This window comes from Hyla sarda, chromosome 4, assembly GCF_029499605.1.
Source record: "Hyla sarda isolate aHylSar1 chromosome 4, aHylSar1.hap1, whole genome shotgun sequence".
NCBI lineage: Eukaryota > Metazoa > Chordata > Amphibia > Anura > Hylidae > Hyla > Hyla sarda.
The window spans coordinates 143,097,976-143,121,931 of NC_079192.1; the positions used below are offsets into that span (position 1 = coordinate 143,097,976).

The 23,956-nt window shown below is 43.2% G+C and overlaps 1 long non-coding RNA gene across 1 annotated transcript in view; it reads right to left on the bottom strand.

Annotated features, from left to right (window-relative positions):
- LOC130368523 (uncharacterized) overlaps positions 1-22,894 on the bottom strand; it is a 111,558-nt gene extending 88,664 nt beyond the window's left edge. Inside the window, exon 1 of the long non-coding RNA XR_008892495.1 lies at positions 22,807-22,894. This is a non-coding gene — a long non-coding RNA (uncharacterized LOC130368523). The remainder of the gene's footprint in view (positions 1-22,806) is intronic.
- Positions 22,895-23,956: the final 1,062 nt, after the last annotated feature.

The window sequence follows — 23,956 nt, forward strand, 5'->3', positions numbered from 1 at the left end:
AGTGTAGGTGGACTGCAGATTCTTACATGTCCGTTCTATGTACATAACAAGACTAACTAGTAAGCAGTACTTGCACACATAGTACTAAATAAACTCACTTAAATGTACTACCTTATTCTTCTTCAGTACATACACAAAAACAAAAATGTATCTCACATTCAAGAAACACTTAGGAATTGTAGCCTATTGATACCCAATTCCTGCCACTGTTAGGTACACTCATATTTCTTTTCTCTGTACTACGTGTGGGAGATGCTCTACCAGGCCAGTAGGTGCTCTAGAATTAAACACGTATTTCTAAAGGTAACCTAGGTAGGTTATACTGTTGTGTTCTAGGGGTAAGTAGCGTGTAGCCGATAGACCCTAGTAGCCATCCTTATTGGTAGAGAGCCTCGGGCAAGCCAATATACCCTTCTTTGTACTAACAGGTGACTCATCATGGCAAAAAGAAAAATGTAATGAGATTTCAAAATGTTTAGACAGCTTGAGACTAAAGGTTATAGAGAGCTGTACCAATGTATAGTTAGCCTCATAAATGTTATAGAGAGCTATAAGAATGTCTAAGGGGCTAGAAACTAAAGGTTAGATAGATTCATCACTGTCTAGATAGCTTCAAAATGTCTAAATAGCTTCAAAATGTCTAGATAAATTCCTATTGTCTAGTCAAAATACTAGTAGGAGTATCCAGAGAATGTGAATGTGTTTAACGTTTACTCAGGTTTTGTCAGGATGTATAAAGAAAAAATATATATAATCCTATTCTAGTCCTAGTTCCTCTGCCATAGGGGACAGGCGTCGGGTCGACTTATTTTTAGTAAGGGGGTTTGTGGTGTCCCGGTACGGTATTGTATACGTTACCTTTGTAGAGGTCCCAATAGTCAGAGTCCCTAGGATGTCGGGGTCCCTCTTCTGTAGTTTTCCCCTTGTCACCCCTCACTTAGTCGATGACTATATATAGAAGTTCTTATCAATTTAAGTATAAGTATAGTATAAGTATAGATATACATATACAAGTATAGATATAAGTATAGATATATGTATATATACCACTGTTCATGATATTTAGAGATTCACTGGTGTCTGGTATTGTGCCAAGGGACTGGCGCAAGGCGAATGTGGTGCCAATCTTCAAAAAGGGCTATAGGTCTTCCCCAGGAAACTATAGACCGGTAAGTTTAACGTGCATTGTGGGTAAATTGTTTGAAGGACTTATAAGGGATTACATACAGGAATACATAGGGGATAATTGTATTATAAGTGATAGCCAGCATGGGTTTACTAAGAATAGAAGTTGTCAAACCAATCTAATTTGCTTTTATGAAGAAGTGAGTAGAAGCCTTGACAGAGGAATGGCTGTGGATATAGTGTTTCTGGATTTTGCTAAAGCGTTTGATACTGTCGCTCATAGACGTCTGGCAGGTAAGTTAAGGTCTTTGGGTTTGGAAACTTTAGTTTGTAACTGGATTGAACACTGGCTCATGGATCGTACCCAGAGAGTGGTGGTCAATAATTCGTACTCTGATTGGTCCCCGGTTATTAGTGGTGTACCCCAAGGTTCAGTACTGGGCCCGCTGTTGATTAATTTATTTATCAATGATATAGAGGATGGCATTAACAGCTCTGTTTCTATCTTTGCAGATGACACCAAGCTTTGTAGCACGGTACAGTCTATAGAGGATGTGCATAAGTTACAAGATGACTTGGATAGACTAAGTGTCTGGGCTTCCACTTGGCAAATGAGGTTCAATGTGGATAAATGTAAAGTTAAGCATCTGGGTACTAATAACATGCATGCGTCGTATGTCTTAGGGTGGATTAAACTGTCAGAGTCACTGGTAGAGAAGGATCTGGGTGTACTTGTAGATCACAGACTACAGAATAGCATGCAATGTCAGGCTGCTGCTTCCAAAGCCAGCAGAATATTGTCATGTATCAAAAGAGGCATGGACTCGAGGGACAGGGACATAATACTCCCCCTTTATAAAGCATTGGTATGGCCTCACCTGGAATATGCTGTTCAGTTTTGGTCGCCTGTCCATAAAAGGGACACTGCGGAGCTGGAAAGGGTGCAGAGACGCGTGACTAAACTAATATGGGGCATAGAACATCTTAGCTATGAGGAGAAATTAAAGGAGTAACAATTGGTTAGTCTTGAGAAGAGACGTTTAAGGGGGGATATGATAAATGTATATAAGTATATTAATGGCCCATACAAAAAGTATGGAGAAAAACTGTTCCAGGTGAAACCCCCTCCCCCCCCAAAGGACAAGGGGGCACTCCCTCTATCTGGAGAAGAAAAGGTTTAGTCTCAAGGGGCGACACGCCTACTTTACCATAAGAACTGTGAACTTATGGAACAGTCTACCTCAGGAACTGGTCACAGCAGGAAAAATTAACAGCTTTAAAACAGGGTTAGATACATTCCTGGAAATATAGAAAGAAATATAAAATCCCATTACTCCACCAATATCGCGCCACACCCCTACCCTTCAATTCCCTGGTTGAACTTGATGGACGGATGTCTTTTTTCAACCGTACTAAGTATGTAACTATGTAACTATGTTTTGCTACAGGACCTTTGGAGGTTCCCGTGACGTATTCACCCACAATGCACTGTAACGGTGAGTGACAGTTGTTACGGACCAATCCAAAACGGCCAGCCCCTGCCCATATAAGGGACCTGCGCCATCTTGATCCCTCTTCTTGGGTTGCTGACTCTGGAAGAGGTAGGACCTCCGCAGCTTACAAGACGATTTACTAGGCCAAAGCCTTGCGGCCTCGGCCTCTAACATAGCGGATGGACTAAGCAATTCCCCGCTACTCACCGCAAGACCACTGGACCTAAACTCACCCTTAAATCCAGCGGATCTCTGCTATACAATCTCTAAGAAGCTAAATGGAGCTTATCTGATCCCAACCAACTGTCAATCGCTGCTCAAGCTATATGCATAGAGACTCTGTTATCTGGACTGTTACTATTGCTGCATGTACAGAAATTCTTCAGTAAAAGTTCGTGCAAGTTTTCAGTTAACAGTGGTTGTGGACAATCCTTTATTTCTGCATCACCTATTGCTCTTGGGAAGGGTGGCAATAGGCCTATCAAGAATACAGCATTTAACCCTCACCCTGGCATCGCGAGTGACAAGGGTTAACAGCGCCCTTAACTATCCTGAACAGCAATACCCTAACTACCCTACACCCCCACAAGGCTTGATTCTCTCATCTGCCACCACACTTGCAAGCATGGAAATATGGTATGTGTCATTTAGAGAACAAAATCCAACAGGAAATACCCAGTTCTGGCAGGTAAGTACTAAAATCACCTTATGGTGGATAACCCGTTTAACTAGAGTACCGATTACCATAAGGAATGATAGGTTGTTTGTGAATTTATCAAATGATAGGCCCTATGTTGTGGCAGGTCTCCATTGTTGTCCCTCAGGCTAAGCCCACCAGAAGATCTTTTAATCCTCTGGTGGGCTAATCCAGCCTATATCCAATATCATTGCAAGTGGGCAATGTAAAACAGCAGAAGAACTACCCAACACTGCTCTGCATATATACAATTGTGCTAAAACACGGCTATTCTACAAAATATAGCATCAATTCTCATTCAGAGACATGTAGAAGATTTTTCTGCAGGATTTAGAATGTAACATTTTTCCATTGGCTGCTGCATTATAGGGGTATTCTATAGGAAAGTATTTTACAGGAAAATACTTTTATAATCAACGGTATAGTCAAGTGCATAATGTCTAAAAGTGGTCATAATGTCTAAAAGTGGTCATACATTGTAGACAGCTCTCTCTCTCTCTATACACATATATTCTTAACTTAGCCAAGGATGCATGCTTTTCATTTAAAATATTTTTTTATTAAGAGAAAAGTATTTACAACATAAATGTGACAGAAAAACCTGAAGGAGTCAGACTCATCTAGTTTCTGACAATGTATATTAAAATCCAAGGAAAGGGGTTAATAACCAGGGAAGGCAAGGAATTGCAGTACAACTTGGAGAAGAGTAGCATATTGACAATTCAAACATTAGCAAAAGCGAGGCTGAAAAATCAGTTCAATAAGGTACTACTCTAAGACATTTTTCTCTTAAAGGGGTTTTCCGGGCAAAAACATTTTATCCCCTATCCAAAGGAAAGGGAATAAGATGTCTGATCGAGGCGGGCCCACCGCTGGGACCCCCCGCGATCTCCCTGCAACACCCGCATTCTATGCGGGAGCTGCATCTCCAGTTTCGGAAACCTCCGGGTTTCCGGGACTGGGGACATGACGTCACGCCACGCCCCCTCAATTCATGTCTATTTGAGGGGGCGTGATGGGGCGTAACCGCAACGTCACAAACCACTGGCGCTCTGGGTGCAGCAGGGAGATCGCGGGGGTCCCCAGCGGCAGGACCCCTGCGATCAGACATCTTATCCCCTATCCTTTGGATAGGGGATAAGATGTCTAGGGGCGGAATACCCCTTAAATGTGTATAGCTAGCTTAATTGGAAGAACTAACCAGTTCTTCTGTAATGAGCTTGAGTTGTTATGCTGGCAATGTGAACATGATTGTGCGAATAAAACGTAACAAAACACAATACTAACACTTCAGCATTTATGGCATTAATTATATATCTGCATTTGAAGTAGTTAATGCAGAAATAATAACAGTTACTGTAGACAGATCTTTAAATATAAATATGTGGTTACGGACATCATTGAAATCTTCAAACAATGTAAATTCAGAAGGTTTTCACCTAAATACGTACATACTTGTACAATTATGCTAATGTATTTATTCAGACAAAGGATGTGTCATTTGTTTTGCACCTTTAACTACCACCCTTGCATGAGTAACTATGCCATGCTTAGCAGTGTTTACAAAAGGAGAATTCTTCTACATCATCCAGCCCTTAAACTCTGCTATTTATTAAGAAATTACGAAATGTAAAACGGCTAGGTACAAGACATGGAAAGGAAAAAACTCAGTGTGTCCCAGTGTGTCCAAAGATCTTATTTAATTCAGATAATTGCCCATTTTCTGTCATTGGTGTGGATTTTCTTTCTACACAACAAATCCACTACAGGTTGAGAACATAATTATTTGGGGAATAAATATAAACCATGAAAACAAAAACTGCCCAAAGCAACCAATCACAGCTCAAGCTTCATGTTACCAAAACCTGTTAAGACTTGAAAGCTGAGCTGTGATTGGCTGCAAAATTGAAGTAGTATGTTGTAGTATGTAGTATGAAGTAGTATGTTGTATGCTACTATACAAGATCTCCACGGCAAGACTGTAAGTAAAGACTGCATCAAAACTGCAAGATAAGAAACGTATATCCTCATGAAAACTGTGGAAGAACATTATACCTGAACCCCCCTCCACTTAAAGAGCTGCTATTTACCCCTTACTTCACTGTAGGGGGCAAGTGTATAATGACAAATATTCCCTTCCTGGATCACCCATCTATGAATCCATCTGACCGAGGTCTCATTATAATCCTTGTAAATGCCAATCGGTGAAGAGATAGATTGCTGATTTTACATTTATTTTAATGGCTAAAAGTATTATAAAAGTTGCTAAAATGCAAAAAGTAATATAAATGCATTTTAACACATTTTAGGATATAAAGGCTCCCCTTTTCTTCAAGAACAAAAATTAAATATAAAAAACAATCCTTCTTCTAGAGGAAAGAAGTACTATCCCCAACTCTCTTCTGCACTTCACTGTGGAGTGCATTTCAGCTAACATGCATCGGATGTATATACAGTGGGGCAAAAAAGTATTTAGTCAGCCACCAATTGTGAAAGATGAGAGAGACTTGTAGTTTTCATCATAGGTATACCTCAACTATGAGAGACGTAATAATAAAATAAATTCCATAAAATCACATTGTCTGATTTTACTATTCTACTATACTTTGTTATATACCTTTTGTTGGCAATGACAGAGGTCAAACTTTTTCTGTAAGTCTTCACAAGGTTTTCACACTGTTGCTGGTATTTTGGCCCATTCCTCCAAGCAGATCTCCTCTAGAGCAGTAATATTTTGGGGCTGTCACTGGGCAACAAGGACTTTCAGCTCTCTCCAAAGGCTAGGCCACTCCAGGACCTTGAAATGCTTCTTACGAAGCCACTCCTTTATTGCTCAGGCGGTGTGTTTGGGATCATTGTCATGCTGAAAAACCCAGCCACGTTTCATCTTCAATGCCCTTGCAGATGGAAGGAGGTTTTCACTCAAAATCTCACGATACATGGCTCGATTCATTCTTTCCTTTACACGGATCAGTCGTCCTTGTTCCTTAGCAGAAAAACAGCCCCAAAGCATGATGTTTCCACCCCCATGCTTCACAGTAGGTATGGTGTTCTTTGGATACAACTTAGCATTCTTTATCCTCTAAACATGACGAGTTGAGTTTTTACCAAAAAGTTCTACTTTCATCTGACCATATGACATTCTCCCAATACTCTTCTGGATCATCCAAATGCTCTGTAGCAAACTTCAGATGGCCTCGGACATGTACTGGCTTAACCAGGGGGACACTACTTGCACTCCATGATTTTAGTCCCTGGCGGTGTAGGTTGTTACTGATGGTAGCCTTTTTTACTTTGGTCCCAGCTCTCTAAAAGTCATTCACTAGGTCCCCCGTGTGGTTCTGGGATTTTTACTCACCGTTCTTGTGATCATTTTGACACCATGGGGTGAGATCTTGCGTGAAGCCCCAGATCGAGGGAGATTATCAGTGGTCTTGTATGTCTTCCATTTTCTAATAATTGCTCCCACCGTTGATTTCTTCACACCAAGCTGCTTGCCTATTGCAGATTCAGTCTTCCCAGCCTGGTGCAGGTTTACAGTTTTTTTTTCTGGTGTCCTTCGACAGCTCTTTGGTCTTGGCCATAGTGGAGTTTGGTGTGTGACTGTTTGAGGTTGTGGACAGGTGTCTTTTATACTGATAACAAGTTCAAACAGGTGCCATTAATACAGGTAACGAGTGGAGGACAGAGGAGACTCTTAAAGAAGAAGTTACAGGTCTGTGAGAGCCAGAAATCTTGCTTGTTTGTTATTGACCAAATACTTATTTTCCACCATAATTTGCAAATAATTTGTTTAAAAATGAGACAATGTGATTTTATGATTTTTTTTCTCATTATATCTCTCATAGTTGAGCTGTACCTACAATGAAAATTACAGGCCTCTCTCATCTTTTTAAGTGGGAGAACTTGAACAATTGGTGGCTGACTAAATACTTTTTTGCCCCACTGTAACTGTGTTGGTCAAGTACAGCAGGTAGCTGAGGTATAAGAGATTTTCTGGATGCAAATCATGTCACAATTGTTATATGGTAATACAAAGTGTATTTTCTGCGAGAAATATATTTTCTGTATTGCACCACAAGTCAAAGCATACACTATGTTCTACAGCAGCAGAGGGTAAATGGTGTTTCTGTGCTTTACATTGCACTGCAGAATAAGGATTTAATCATATGAGATTCCTGACCAATCAATGCAAGAGTCTATCCCAAGTCTCCCTGCCTCTCCTGGGGAATAGAGGTGGACCTAACATTGCCCTATAAAGTTCTAGGCTAGCCTAGCCAGGTGCACTTGTCTTGCTCCTTAACTCTGTTATTTCATAAAGGGATCAAAGTTTGGTGAGCCAAGGTACTACTAAATGTGAGGCATACTTCCTACATATAGGCCACGTTGCCTGTCTGCAACTCAGTAGTTCCTGAGCCCAGCACGAGTTCTTCCTGCAAGGACATTTCTGCACTTCTACATTTCTTCAAGAGGTTTAGCAATGAGAGAGCTGAACAAGGGCCTTGTTTTCATCTCACTGTTTTCTCTAGTGGCCACCAGTCAGACCACTGTCAGCCTGTCTGCAGAGTCATGGAGACTTGGCCTGTGTATGCTTTCCAAGTGTCTTTAGTCTGCATGGATCCATGTTCACCTCCTGTGAGATGCTAATCTAGTTAGTTTGTGTAATTTGGACATAAAGCTAGTGCACCAGAGTCCTCTGCAAGCTTTTGGTACCCGACATGTAACACTGCGGCTCAACTTATCACTGGACAAAGCAATGTCTCACCTTGGCTAGTGATAGGCTGAGATGCAGTGTCATGTAACAGGCCTGGGCACTAAGAAGAAGGCCTGGCCTGGACCCCCTTTAGGCTTCTTTCACTCTGCCATTGTGACACAGCAGTGTGACGTCCGTCCAGGAAGTCGGGGAGAATAGCGGGAGGGAAAATACATCATGCAACATTTTTTCCTCCCGTTACTCCTATGAAAAAACAACGGTGTCCGACAGACCCCATAATAGTAAATGGGATCTGTCAGGATCTGTTATTTCCTGTTGTGCCTTGTCAAAAATAACGTCCATTAAGGCACACAAAAAAAAGTGCCTGAAGGACGTTTGCCGATGGGGATAAAAAAGTTTTTCACTGGAGTTCTTCTTTAAAGGGGTACTACCGTGGAAAACTTTTTTTTTTTTTAATCAACTGGTGCCAGAAAGTTAAACAGATTTGTAGATTATTTCTATAAAAAAAAAAATCTTAATCCTTCCAGTACTTTTTGGGGGCTGTATACTACAGAGGAAATGTTTATCTTCTCGGATTTCTCTTATGTCACAACCACAGTGCTCTCTGCTGACCTCTGCTGTCCACTTTAGGAACTGTCCAGAGCAGCATATGTTTACTATGGGGATTTTCTCCTGCTCTGGACAGTTCCTAAAATGAACAGCAGAGGTCAGCAGAGAGCACTGTGGTCGTGACATAAGAGAAATCCAAAAATATAAACATTTACTCTGTAGTATACAGCCCCTAAAAAGAACTGGAAGGATTAAGATTTTTTAATAGAAGTAATTTACAAATCTGTTTAACTTTCTGGCACCAGTTGATTAAAAAAAAAAAACAAAAAAAAAAACATTTTCCACGGTAGTACCCCTTTAACTCCTTGGGGACCGAGCCCATTTTGACCCTAAGGACCAGAGCATTTTTTGCAATTCTGACCACTGTCACTTTAAGCATTAATAACTCTGGGATGCTTGTACTTATGAATTTGATACAGTAAATGTTTTTTTCTTGACATATTATACTTTATGTTAGTGGTAAATTTTCGTTGATACTTGCATCATTTCTTGGTGAAAAATTCAAAAATTTCATGAAAAATTAGAAAATTTAGCATTTTTATAAATTTGAAGCTCTCTGCTTGTAAGGAAAATAGACATACCACAAACATTATATATTAATTCACATATACAATATGTCTACTTTATGTTTGCATCATAAAGTTGACATGTTTTTACTTTTTGAAGACATCAGAGGGCTTCAAAGTTCAGCAGCAATTTACCAATTTTTCAAGTAAATTTCAAAATCTGAATTTTTCAGGGACCAATTAAGTTGTGAAGTGAATTTGAGGGTCTCTATGTTAGAAATACCCCATAATGGACCCCATGATGAAAACTGCACCCTTCAACGTATTCAAAATGACATTCAGAATGTTTGTTAACCCTTAAGGTGTTTCACAGGCATAGCAGCAATGTGGATGCAAAAATTCTAAATCTTCATTTTTTACACTAACATGTTCTTGTAGACCCATATTTTTTATTTTTCCAAGGAGGAAAAGGAGAAAAAGCCCCTCAAAATATGTAACCCAATTTCTCTCGAGTAAGGAAAAACCTCATGTGGATGTAAAGTGCTTTGTGGGCGCATTAGATGGCTCAGAAGAGAAGGAGCGACAATGGGATTTTGGAGAGGGAATTTTGTTGAAATGGTTTTTGGGGGGCATATCGCATTTAGGAAGCCCCTATGGTGCCAGAACAGTGAAAAACATCCCGCATGGCATACTATTTGGGAAACTACACCCCTCAAGGAATGTAACAAGTGGTAGAGTGAGCCTTAACACCCCACAGGTGTTTGACGAATTTTCAATAAAGTTGGACGTGAAAATAAAATAAAACATTTTTTTCACTAAAATGCTGATGTTACCCCAAATTTTTCATTTTCACAAGGGGTAATAGGTGAAAATGTCCCCCAAAATTTGAAACTCCATTTCTCTCGCAGTAAGGAAATACCTCATATGTGGATGTAAAGTGATCTGCGGGTGCACTAGAGGGCCCAGAAGGGAAGGAGCGACATTGGGCTTTTGGAAAGCAAATTTTGCTGAAATGGTTTTTGGGGGGCATGTCTCATTTAGGAACTCCTCATGGTGCCAGAACAGCAAAGAACACCCCACATGGCACACTATTTGGGAAACTACACCCCTCAAGGAACATAACAAGGGGTGCAGTGAGCATTTACACCCCAATGGCATTTTACAGATCTTTGTAACAGTGGGCTGTGCAAATGAAAAATTTAATTTTTCATTTTCACTGACCACTGTTTCAAAAATCTGTCAGTCACCTGTGGGGTGTTAAGGTTCATTATACCTCTTGTTACATTCCATGAGGGGTGTAGTTTACAAAATGGGGTCACATGTGGGTATTTTCTTTTTTGCGTTTATGTCACCCCTGTGAAAATCACCAGTTTAGGCCTCAAATGTACATGGTGCGTTCTCACTCCTGAGCCTTGTTGTGCGCCCACAGAGCATTTTATGACCAAATATGGGGTATTTCCGTACTTGGGAGAAATTGTGTTACAAATTTTGGGGGTCTATATTTCCTTTTACATTTTATGAAAATGAAAAGTATGGGGCAACACCAGCATGTTAGTGTAAAAAATAAAAAAAAATTACACTAACATGCTGGTGTAGACCCCAACTTTATCTTTTCATAAGGGGTAAAAGGAGAAAAAGCCCACCAAAATTTGTAGTACGGAGATACCCCATGTGTGGCCCTAAACTGTTGCCTTGAAATACGACAGGGCTCTGAAGTGAGAGAGCGCCATGCGCATTTGAGTCCTAAATTAGGGATTTTCATAGGGGAGTACCCGGATGCAAGCGTTATACTTGCCTTCAACACCAAAAAATACTGCACATCAGTATTCCCCAAACAGGGTGCCTCCAGCTGTTGCAAAACTCCCAACATGCCTGGACAGTCAATGGCTATCCGGCAATATTGGGAGTTGTTATTTTGCAACATCTGGAGGCTCTGTTTTGGAAAAACTGACGTACAAAATGTTTTAAATTTGTATTGGGGGGGGGCGACAGTGTAGGGGTGTAGTGTATATGTAGTGTTTACTATTTATTTAGGGTTAGTGTAGTGTAGTGTTTTTAGGTTACATTCACACGGGCGGGGGTTTACAGTGAGTTTCCTGCTGCGGCAGACAATTTGCAGCATCTCAAACTTGAAGCGGGAAACTTGCTGTAAACCCTCACCCATGTTAACATACCCTGTACATTCACGTGGGGCGGGGGGGCAAAACTACAACTCCCAGCATGCATTGACAGACCGTACATGCTTGGAGTTGTAGTTATTCAACAGCTGGAGGCACACTGGTTGGAATTGGGAAACAATGAGTTAGGTGACAGACTACCGCAGTGTTTCCACACCACTGTCTGTTTCCTAACTCAGTGTTTCCCAACCCATGTGCCTCCAGCTGTTGCAAAACTACAACTCCCAGCATGCATGGTCTGTCAGTGCATGCCTGGAGTTATAGTTTTGCAACAGCAGGAGGCACACGGGTTGGGAAACACTGAATTAGGAAACAGAAAATGTTACCTAACCAGTGTGCCTCCAGTTGTTGCAATACTACATCTCCCAGCATGCCCAGACAGCCAAAGGGCATGTTGGGAGTTGTAGTTATGCAACAACTGGAGGCACACTGGTTAGTTAACATTGTCTGTTTCCTAACTCAGTGTTTTCCAACCAGTGTGCCTCCTGCTGTTGCAAAACTATAACTCCCAGCATGCACTGACAGACCATGCATGCTGGGAGTTGTAGTTTTGCAACAGCTGGAGGCACATGGGTTGGGACTTGGGTTACCACTGTGTAGTGGTCTCCAAACTGTAGCCCTCCAGATGTTGCAAAACTTCAACTCCATGCATGCCCAGACTGCCCAGGCATGCTGGGAGTTGTAGTTTGGCAACATCTGAAGTCCAGATGTTGTACAACTACAACTCCCAGCATGCCTGGACAGTCTCGGCATGCTTTGAATTGACATCTGGAGCGCTACAGTTTGGAGACCACTGTCCTTCCAGATGTTGCAAAACTACAACTCCCCAGCATGCTGAGACTGTCCAGTCATGCTGGGAGTTGTAGTTCTACAACATCTGGATGTCCCTTGACAAAGCCTTAGCGAAAACGCGTTTGGGGTGAGGTGAGGTATTGTATGGGGGTATATGGTCTGGCCAGTCTTTCATATGTTATTTGTGACTTTTTTTCTTCTCTTCCAGCCCTTTTTCCCTGTAGTGTATAATCATTATCATCATTATGCTTGTCTTGTTTGCGTCTTGTCGATTTTCCTGGATATGGCATACTTCAGCAATCTAGCTATACCGTTTGACCTATTACTATGTAGGTTGATGATTTCCATCAGACGCTTCTTATGATATACTCATCTCCTTTTTTCTGTGTGTGTAACTGCTTTCATAACACTGCCATCTTTTAATCTTTTGGATTGTTTTTATTAAGTTTGTAATAAAGATTTATACTTTTGATAATCAATATTTTGGCCCCTCTTTTTTGGTGTACGAGTTGTAGTTCTGCAACATCTGAAGGGCCGGATGTTACAGAAAATACCACTCCCAGCATGTCTGGACTGTCTAAGCATGCTGAGAGGTGTAGTTTTGCAACATCTGCAAGGACAGTGGTTTCCAAACTGTGGCCCTCCAGATGTTGCAAAACTACAAATCCCAGCATGACCAGACAGCGAAAGGCTGTCTAGGCATGCTGGGAGTTGCAGTTTTGAAACTCCTAGAAGCAGCAGTGAAGATCACTTTACGGCAATCTTAACTGCTGCATCTGGGACACCGCTACATCCACTTGCCTGCCACCTCCTGTCAGCCGCCGGTCCCTGGTCCCCGCCTGAACCCAGGTAACTGCTGCCGGCAGTCCCCGCCGCATCCACGGCCCCCGCACATTGCCGCCATCTTCCCCCTGCTCTGCCCCGACATCCAGGGGCGGGCAGAGCGGGGTCGGTCCTGATCGGCCAATTGCAGGGGATAGGAGGAGGTGGAACCCTGCCACCTCGCTCCTATCCATCAGGATGATTGGGGCTGTCTCTGACAGCTCCGATCATCCCTATTTTCCAGGCTATTGGGTGATCAGAGAACCGATCAACCCGGAACTGCCATGAATCGCCAATCTGAATTGATCATTGATTTGCGGCCTTCACCGACATGGGGGGGTCTCAGAACCCCCCCAGGCATTTGCACGGGATGCCTGCTGAATTATTTCGGCAGGCATTCCATTCCGATCCCCGTCCGGCTAGTGGTGGGGATCGAAATTCCCACGGGCGTTCATTTACGCCCTTGGTCCTTAACCTGTTGGGGATGGAGGGCGTACCTGTACGCCCTCCGCCCACTCTCTTTCTAGAAAAACAGCCGGGACCCGTGGCTAATAGCGCACGGCACTTATCGTGGTGCCGCGTGCTATTAACCCTTTAGATGCGGCATTCAAAGTTGAACGCCACATCTAAAATGAAAGTAAACTGTTCCCGGAAAGCTCAGTGGGCTGTTCGGGATCGCCGCGGCAAAATCACGGCATCCCGAACAGCTGTAGGACAGCAGGAGGGTCCCCCACCTACCTCCACGCTGTCCGATCGCCGAATGACTGCTCAGTGCCTGAGATCCAGGCATGAGCAGTTAAGCGGCAGAATCATTGATCAATGGTTTCCTATGAAAAACCATTGATCAATGTAAAAGATCAGTGTGGGCAGTGTTATAGCCCCCTATGGGAGCTATAACATTGCAAAAAAAAAATGGAAATAAAAGTGAATAAAGATCATTTAACCCCTTCCCTAATAAAAGTTTGAATCACCCCCCTTCTCCCAAAAAATAAAACTGTGTAAATAAGAATAAAAATAAACATATGTGATATCGCCACGTGCAGAAATGTCCAAATTATATTAATATATCGTTAATTAAACCGCACGGTCAATGGCGAAAAAAATTCCAAAGTCCAAAATAGCGTATTTTGGGTCACTATTTAGATCATGAAAAAATGAATAAAGAGCGATCAAAAAGTCTGATCAATACAAAAATGGCACCACTAAAAACTTCAGATCACGGCGCAAAAAATTAGAAAAAAACGGAAAAACCCTCCGTCCCCAAGGGGTTAAGTACCAGGGAGCAAGGGCGTACCCATACGCCCGTGGTCCCCAAACGGTTAATACCACCCAGCTATGTCATACACACTTCAGGGAATACTACCCTCTTTACAACCCACAGATGGTTTGCCCTCGTGGTTCCTGCAAAGCAGTTCCTTTAATATTTCAGATACAATGCTTTGCTATTGTGGTATGGGGTGTGATGCAGGGCAGATGGCATTAACCCCTTGTATTCGTGACACCAGGGCGTGATTTATCCTCAATACTACCCAAAGGTATACCGCTGGATCCTGGACTAGGCACGGGGGCAATAATGACTCCGACGCCAAGTTACAGACAATGGTAGCTTTACTGAGTAACAGATGGTACAGTCTATACAGTGTAGCCGGGCCCACGGAGGTGACCAGTGACTTCAGAGACCTTAACCCCTTAAGGACCCAACCAATTTTCCCCTTAAGGACCCGGACATTTTTTGCACATCTGACCACTATCACTTTAAGCATTAATAACTCTGTGATGCTTTTAATAATGATTTCAAGATTATTTTTTCGTAACATATTCTACTTCATGTTAGTGGTAAATTTTGTCGATACTTGCATCATTTCTTGAGGAAAAATTCCAACATTTGATGAAAATATTGAAAATGTAGCATTTTTCTAACTTTGAAGCTTTCTGCTTGTAAGGAAAATGGATATTCCAAATAAATTATATATGGATTCACATATACAATATGTCTACTTTATGATTGCATCATAAAGTTGACATTTTTTTTACTTTTGGAAAACATCAGAGGGCTTCAAAGTTCAGCAGCAATTTTCACATTTTTCACAAAATTTTCCAAATCTGAATTTTTCAGGGACTAGTTCAGTTTGAAGTGGATTTGAAGGGCCTTCATATTAGAAATACCCCACAAATGACCCCATTATAAAAACTGCACCCCTCAAAGTATCCAAAATGACATTCAGTAAGTGCATTAACCCTTTAGGTATTTCACAGGAATAGCAGCAAAGTGAAGGAGAAAATTCAAAATCTTAATTTTTTACACTCGCATGTTCTTGTAGACCCTGTTTTTGAATTTTTACAAGGGATAATAGGAGAAAAAGCCCCCCAAAATTTGTAACCCAATTCTCTTGAGCAGGGTTTCTCAAACCTTTTAAAAGGGGGGGCCAGTTCACGGTCCCTCAGAACGTTGGAGGGCCGGACTATAGATAACAAAACATGAATAAATTCCTATGCACACTTATATATCTTATTAGTGGACTACCACTTTAAGTACACAGCACAGTTCCCCCCACATTAGGTTGGCAGTATAGATCCCCCACATTAGGTTGTAGTTCCCCCACATTAGGGTTGGCAATACAGTTCCCCCACATTAGGGTTGGCAGTATAGTTCCCCCACATAAGGTGCAATATAGTCCCCCACATTAGGCTGGCAGTATAGTTCCCCCATATTAGGTGCAATATAGTCCCCCACATTACATTGGCAGTATGTTCCCCCACATTAGGTGCAATATAGTCCCCCACATTAGGTGCAATATAGTCCCCCACATTAGGTGCAATATAGTCCCCCACATTACGTTGGCAGTATGTTCCCCCACATTAGGTGCAATATAGTCCCCCACATTGGGCTGGCAGTATAGTTCCTCCACATTAGGTGCAATATAGTACCCCACATTAGGCTGGCAGTATAGTTCACCCATATTAGGTGCAATATAGTCCCCCACATTACGTTGGTAGTGTGTTCCCCCACAATAGGTGCTATATAGTCCCCCACATTAGGTGCAATATAGTCCCCCACATTAGGTGCAATATAGTTCCCCACATTACGTTGGCAGTATGTTCCCCCACATTAGGTGCAATATAGTCCCCCACATTAGGCTGGCAGTATAGTCCCCCCACATTAGGTGCAATATAGTCCCCCACATTAGGCCGGCAGTATAGTTCCCCCACATTAGGTGCAATATAGTTCCCCACATTAGGTACAATATAGTTCCCCCACATTAGGTGCAATATAGTCCCCCACATTAGGCTGGCAGTATAGTCCCCCCACATTAGGTGCAATATAGTCCCCCACATTAGGCCGGCAGTATAGTTCCCCCACATTAGGTGCAATATAGTTCCCCACATTACGTTGGCAGTATGTTCCCCCACATTAGGTGCAATATAGTCCCCCACATTAGGCTGACAGTATAGTCCCCCCACATTAGGTGCAATATAGTCCCCCACATTAGGCCGGCAGTATAGTTCCCCCACATTAGGTGCAATATAGTCCCCCACATTAGGCTGGCAGTATAGTTCCCCCACATTAGGAGCAATATAGTCCCCCACATTAGGCTGGCAGTATAGTTCCTCCACATTAGGTGCAATATAGTCCCCCACATTAGGCTGGCAGTATAGTTCCCCCATATTAGGGGCAATATAGTCCCCCACATTACGTTGGCAGTATGTTCCCTCACATTAGGTGCAATATAGTCCCCCACATTAGGTGCAATATAGTCCCCCACATTAGGTGCAATATAGTTCCCCACATTACGTTGGCAGTATGTTCCCCCACATTAGGTGCAATATAGTCCCCCACATTAGGCTGGCAGTATAGTCCCCCCACATTAGGTGCAATATAGTCCCCCACATTAGGCCGGCAGTATAGTTCCCCCATATTAGGTGCAATATAGTTCCCCACATTACGTTGGCAGTATGTTCCCCCACATTAGGTGCAATATAGTCCCCCACATTAGGCTGGCAGTATAGTCCCCCCACATTAGGTGCAATATAGTCCCCCACATTAGGCTGGCAGTATAGTTCCCCCACATTAGGTGCAATATAGTCCCCCACATTATGTTGGCAGTATGTTCCCCCACATTAGGTGCAATATAGTTCCCCACATTAGGCTGGCAGTATAGTTCCCCCACATTAGGTGCAATATAGTCCCCCACATTAGGTGCAGTATAGTCCCCCACATTAGGCTGGCAGTATGTTCCCCCACATTAGGCTGGTAGTATAGTCCCCCAAATTACGTTGGGAGTATAGTTCCCCCACATTAGGTGCAGTATAGTCCCCCACATTAGGCTGGCAGTATGTTCCCCCACATTAGGCTGGCAGTATAGTCCCCCAAATTACGTTGGCAGTATAGTTCCCCCACATTAGGTGCAGTATAGTCCCCCACATTAGGCTGGCAGTATGTTTCCCCACATTAGGCCTGCAGTATAGTTCCCCAAATTACATTGGCAGTATGTTCCCCCACAGGCATACTGCCTCCAGCCATAAAGTATGGCTGGAGGCTGTATGCCTGTGTACTGCCCCATTTCAGTGTTCCGACCACCGCTCCGGCCATAGCAGGACCGGAGGATCAGTGGTCAGAACACCAAAGGGACGCACCGCTGGTAAACACTTACCTACTACCAGCGCGCGCGTCCTTGCTTCTTCTCCGCTGTTTCGCGCTCGGTTGCCATGGGCGCATGCATGGGACGTCAGTGACGTTGCTGCGTGCGCCGGCTCCCGGTGGTCCCCGAATTTTTAACGTAAACGCGGGCCGCAGGGACTTCACAGAGGCATCCTTGTGTTCCGAAAGCATCTTTCGGAACACAGGGATGTCCTAAGGTAAAAAAAAAACGGCGGGTCGGGTAAAAGCGCTCCACGGGCCGCATGTGGCCCACGGGCCGTAGTTTGAGGACCCCTGCTCTTGAGTAAGGAAATACCTCATATGTGTATGTCAAGTGTTCGGCGGGCGCAGTAGATTGCTCAGAAGGGAAAGAACAACAATGGGATTTTCGAGAGTGAATTTTGCTGAAATGGTTTTTGGGGGGCATGTCCCATTTAGGAAGCCCCTATGCTGCCAGAACAGCAGAAAACCCCCACATGGCATACCATTTTAAAAACTAAACCCAACAAGGCACATAACAAGGGGTCCAGTGAGCCTTAACCTCCTGAGCGGTAATGTAATGTGACAAAGGGGGGAATGTGACAAGGGGGGAATGTGACAGGGGGGGAATGTGACAGGGGGGAATGTGACAAGGGGGGAATGTGACTGGGGGGGGAATGTGACAGGGGGGGATGTGACAGGGGGGGAGGGGAATGTGACATGAAGGGGGGATGTGACAAGGGGGGGGATGTGACAGGGGGAGGGGAATGTAACATGAAGGGGGAGAATGTGACAAGGGGGGGAATGTGACAAGGGGGGAAGAATGTGACAAGGAGGGGGGAGAATGTGACAAGGAGGGGGGAGAATGTGACAAGGAGGGGGGAGAATGTGACGGGGGATGTGACAAGGGAGAGGGGAATGTGACGGGGGAGATGTGAAATGGGCGGAGGGAGATGTGAAATTCAGTTAAAAAAAATTGTACCGCTTTTGGTACACATTTCCAGACAGAATCATACCGCCAGGGAGGTTAATACCCCACAGGTGTTTGACGACTTTTCGTTAAAGTCGGATGTGTAAATGAAAAAAAAAATTTTCACTAAAGTGCTGTTTTTTCCCCAAATTTACCATTTTTACAAAGGGTAATTGGTGAAAATGCCCCCCAAAATTTGTAACCCCATCTCTCCTGAGTATGGAAATACTCCATGATGTAAAATGCTCTGAGGGCGAACTACAATGCTCAGAAGAGAAGGAGCGCCATTGATCTTTTGGAGGGAGAATTTGTTTGGAATGGAAGTCAGGGGCCATGTGCATTTTCAAAGGCCCCTGTGGAGCCAGAACAGTGGACCCCCCCCCCACATGTGATCCCATTTTGGATACTACACCCCTCACAGAATTTAATAAAGGGTGCAGTGAGCATTTGGCTTTTGGAAAGCAAATTTTGCTGAAATGGTTTTTGGGGGGCATGTCACATTTAGGAAGCCCCTATGGTGCCAGAACAGCAAAAAAAAAAAAACACATGGAATACGATTTTGAAAACTACACCCCTTTAGGAACGTAATAAGGGGTACAGTGAGCCTTAACGCCTCACAGGTGTTTGACGACTTTTTGTTAAAGTTGGATGTGTAAATGAAAAATGAAACTAAAATGCTGGTTTTTCCCCAAATTTTACATTTTTAGAAGGGGTAATAGGAGAAAATGACCCCCAAAATGTGTAACGCCATTTCTGCTGAGTATGGAAATACCCCATGTGTGGATGTCAAGTGCTCTGCTGGCGCACTACAATTCTCAGAAGAGAAGGAGCGCCATTGATCTTTTGGAGGGAGAATTTGTTTGGAATGGAAGTCAGGGGCCCCCGTGGTGCCAGAACAGTGGACCCACCCCCCCCCCCCCCACATGTGACCCCATTTTGGAAACTACACCCCTTACTGAATTAAAGAAGGGGTGCAGTGAGCATTTACATCCCACTGTCGTTTGACAGATCTTTGGAACAGTGGGCTGTGCAAATTAAAAATTACATTCATTTTCACGGACCACTGTTCCAAAATTCTGTGGGGCATGAATGCTCACTGTACCCCTTATTACATTACGTGAGGGATGTAGTTTCAAAATGGGGTCACATGTGGGGGGGATCCATTGTTCTGGCACTATGGGGGCTTTGTAAACACATGTGGCCTTCAATTCCAGGCAAATTTTCTCTTCAAAAGCCCAATGGCGCTCCCTCTCTTCTGAGCATTGTAGTGCACCCGCAGAGCACTTTACATCCACATGTGGGGTATTTATGTACTCAGAAGAAATGGGGATACAAATTTGGGGGCTTTTTTCCTATTTTCCCTTGTAAAAATGAAAATTTAGGGTAACACCAGCACTTTTTCTTCATTTTCTCATCCAACTTTAATGAAAATTCGTCAAACACCTGTGGGGTGTTAAGGCTCACTATACCTCTTGTAACATTCCGTGAGGGGTGTAGTTTCCAAAATGGGCTTACATGTTGGTATTTATTTTTTTGCGTTTATGTCAGAACCGCTGGAAAATCAGCCACCCCTGTGCAAATCACCAATTTAGGCCTCAGATGTACATAGTGCGCTCTCATTCCTGAGCCTTGTTGTGCACCCCCAGAGCATTTCACGCCCACATATGGGGTATTTCCGTACTCAGGAGAAATTGTGTTACATATTTTGGGGGTCTTTTTTCCTTTTACCACTTGTGAAAATAAAATGTATGGAGCAACACCAGCATGTTAGTGTAAATTTTTTTTTTTTTTTTTTTTTACACTAACAGGCTGGTTACCATAAACCAAAGAGAAAGGAGTCATTTTAATAGGGTTAAAACATAGTCACTTTTATTAGTTACATTAAAAATGTTGAAAATGGGGAAAAGGCAAACCAACTGGGGGAGACTAGACAAAAAGGGGCGACACTACCTGCTCATGTGCATAAGAAATACAAATTAATAAAAGTGTATGGTGCATTCATTAAAAAGCATACATATTAGGCTCTGTTGCTGGCATTTTTTCATATTTCTCTTTGTGAGCGGTATGCATGTCTGTACTTTCAAGCATATGTACACTTTATAGAGGTCCTTTTCAGACCCTAATATGTATGCACTATGCACTTCTTATGCACATGAGCAGGTAGTGTCGCCCCTTTTTGTCTAGTCTCCCCCAGTTGGTTTGCCTTTTCCCCATTTTCAACCTTTGTAATGTAACTAATAAAAGTGACTATGTTTTAACTCTATTAAAATGACTCCTTTCTCTTTGGTTTCTGGTAATTAACTTTTGGATGTCATATATGAAGCCTCTTGTACTGGGAAAGAAAAAATAATTTTTAGACACAATCTGTGTCTTATCGAAATACTCACACCCCAGTACTGTGTTGCTATTCCTGTTCTTTTGTACTAACAGGCTGGTGTAGACCCCAACTTTTCTTTTTCATAAGGGGTAAAAGGAGAAAAAGCCCCCCAAAATTTGTAGTGCAATCTCTCCCGAGTGCGGAAATACCCCATATGTGGCCCTAAACTGTTTCCTTGAAATACGACAGGGCTCCGAAGTGAGAGAGCGCCATGCGCATTTGAGGACTAAATTAGGGATTGCATAGAGGTGGACATAGGGGTATTCTACGCCATTGATTCCCAAACAGGGTGCCTCCAGCTGTTGCTAAACTCCCAGCATGCCTGGACAGTCAGTGGCTGTCCGGAAATGCTGGGAGTTGTTGTTTTGCAACAGCTGTAGGCTCCATTTTGGAAATACTGCCGTACAATAAGTTTTTATGTATATTTAGTGTTTTACCCTTTATTATGTGTTAGTGTAGTGTAATGTGGCTACATTACCTCTTGATAACGCTGTCTCAACAGCGAAACATGTCGGGGGTGGCTGTGCTTATATTTTAAGTTGCACGTCAGAGTGTTGCCATTGCGGCAGGCTGCAGCGCCGCTAAAACAGTTACATTATCAGACAGGGGGTCCCTCACTGGTTATTTTTCACTGTTCAAGCAACACTCTGACATTTATTTTTAACCAATTGAGTGGGAATATTTTATCACACTAATAAAAGTTATATTTTAGGGGACTTATTAAGAGGGGAGTTAGTGACTCCTGGGCCTCGGCCCTGGGGTTTGTAGTTATTGTGTCTTAGGACCCCTCATTCCCCTTTTGGTTTTTTTTTGAGTTTGAGTTGTACTTTTGCCACAGCTGGAGGCCCACTGGTTGGAGAATTTTCAGTTAGGTTCTGTTACATAACTCAGTATTTTCCAACCAGTGTGCCTACAGCTGTTGCAAAACTACAACTCTCAGCATGTACTGATCGCCGAAGGGCATGCTGGGAGATATGCAACTACAACTCCCAGCATGCCGAGACAGCTGTTTGCTGTTTGGGTATTCTGGGATTTGCAGTTTTGCAACATCTGGAGGGCTACAGTTAAGAGACCACTGCACAGTGATCCCCAAACTGCAGCCCTACAGCTGTTGCAAAACTACAAATCCCAGCATGCCCAAACAGCTGTCTGGGCATCCTGGGAGTTGTAGTTTTGCAACATATGGAGGGCTACAGTTAAGAGACCACTGTGTAGTGATCTCAGACTGTAGCCCTCCGGATGTTGCTAGGCAACTCACCGGCTTCCGTAGGATCCAGGGAGGCGCAGTGCCGTCCGCTTCTGCCGCCGATCACCACCGCCGATCGTCGCCTGCTGCCGCCGCCGACGGGTGACTGGACTTCGGCGTCAGTCCTCGTCGGTTTCCCCGTTCTGCCCAGCCTACTGTGGGTGGGCAGAATGGGGAAACCGAACATAAACCCCCTCCGCCCCCGATCTGCCATTGGTCGTCGCTTCTTGACGACCAATAGCAGGGATAGGAGGGGTGGCACGCCTGCCACCTCACTCCTATCCCTTCAGGGGCATCGTGAGTGTCTTGGACAACCCCGATCCCCCTTATATTCCCGATCACCGGGTCACCATAGACCCGTAATTGCCGCAATTTGTTAGATTTGCCGCAAATCGATAGAAATAGATATCAGCAGTCACCCCGGTCCGGTCCCCGCCTGGCGAGGACCAAAATTCCCAGGGGCATACAGGTACGCTCTGGGTCCTTAAGTACCAGGGAGCAAAGGCGTACCTGTACGCCCTGGGTCCCTAAGTGGTTAAGGGCTTGCTGGGACTTGCAGTGTTTTTGGACAATTTAGTGCAGGCCACGCTGACTTGACAATAGGTGACAGTGACTGACTTGAAGTGACTGGGGACAGACTAAGCTGTGACTTTTGCTTACTTGTAGACTTGTAGCTTGTGGCTGCAGACTTGACTTGAGGCCTCCTAGGACTCCAGACACTCTTAGACTTGACTGCACCTCAGCAAAGACTCAGGAACTAAGAGAGGGAAGAGACTCCTCCCAGGGCTTTTATAGGTGAGACTCTGGTTGGGTCCCATTGGTCACCCTTAAGTCACCTGGTGACTGATACCTCCTGGGTAACAATCACATGACAATTCACATGACAACTAGTGATCACATGTTAACCCTTCTTAAAGATACAACATTTTTATATACATAACATAGGGGATAAGATACAATTACAGTAGAACAGATGCAGGAGGTGGCCCAGGGGACACTGCAGGGAGGCTGCCCGACAGGGCAGCAAGGGTACGGGTAACAACTGTAGTTAATGGGATATCCCCTTACAAGCCTTTCCACCTGATGAGTACTAGTTTTGCACATATTAAAGTCTGAACAGAACCATGTTTTAGTATATATTTTTGTAAGAGGTTGACTATACTTTTATGTATGACAGAACAGTAATGAGAAAAGTTATAATCGCAGCGGTAAGCCTGATATTTTGTTGGACTCCCACTGCATTACACCACTTGTATAGGAGTGGTCTCTATGGCAACGCTGACACCATAAAAAGGAGCATCTCACCTTTTTGCTTTCTATAGTGATTAAATTAAAGAGGCTTCAAATTAAACTGATGCACCTTTCAGAGCTTTCATTATATTCCCATTAGATTATGTTTTTCACCTTGGTTTAGGTGTTTACAATGCCCAACAATGTTATTTTTGATTTTTATGGAAACATGTCTTCTTTTTTTAAATGTGGTTTTAACAGTGCGTATCTTCACCTTTTCACTGTTATCAGTTTTAAAGATACATTTCCAAGGTGTATATATGCCTGATTAAGATCCCAGACGGGCATCCCAGCTATACACTTCAATACTATACACACTCAAATAAGTGTTATAACAATAAAAAATAAAAATAAGCACTCAAGTAAAAAAAAAAAAAAAAGGTTAAAAGGTAACTCTCATCAAAACTAATTTTTGCTTTTGCACTCCTTATGGTAAATAAAAAATATTTCTAATATACTTTGTTTAAAAAAAATTGAAGTTTTCCCTGTTTTATTTGTGCTTTCAAAAGCTCAAGAGCAC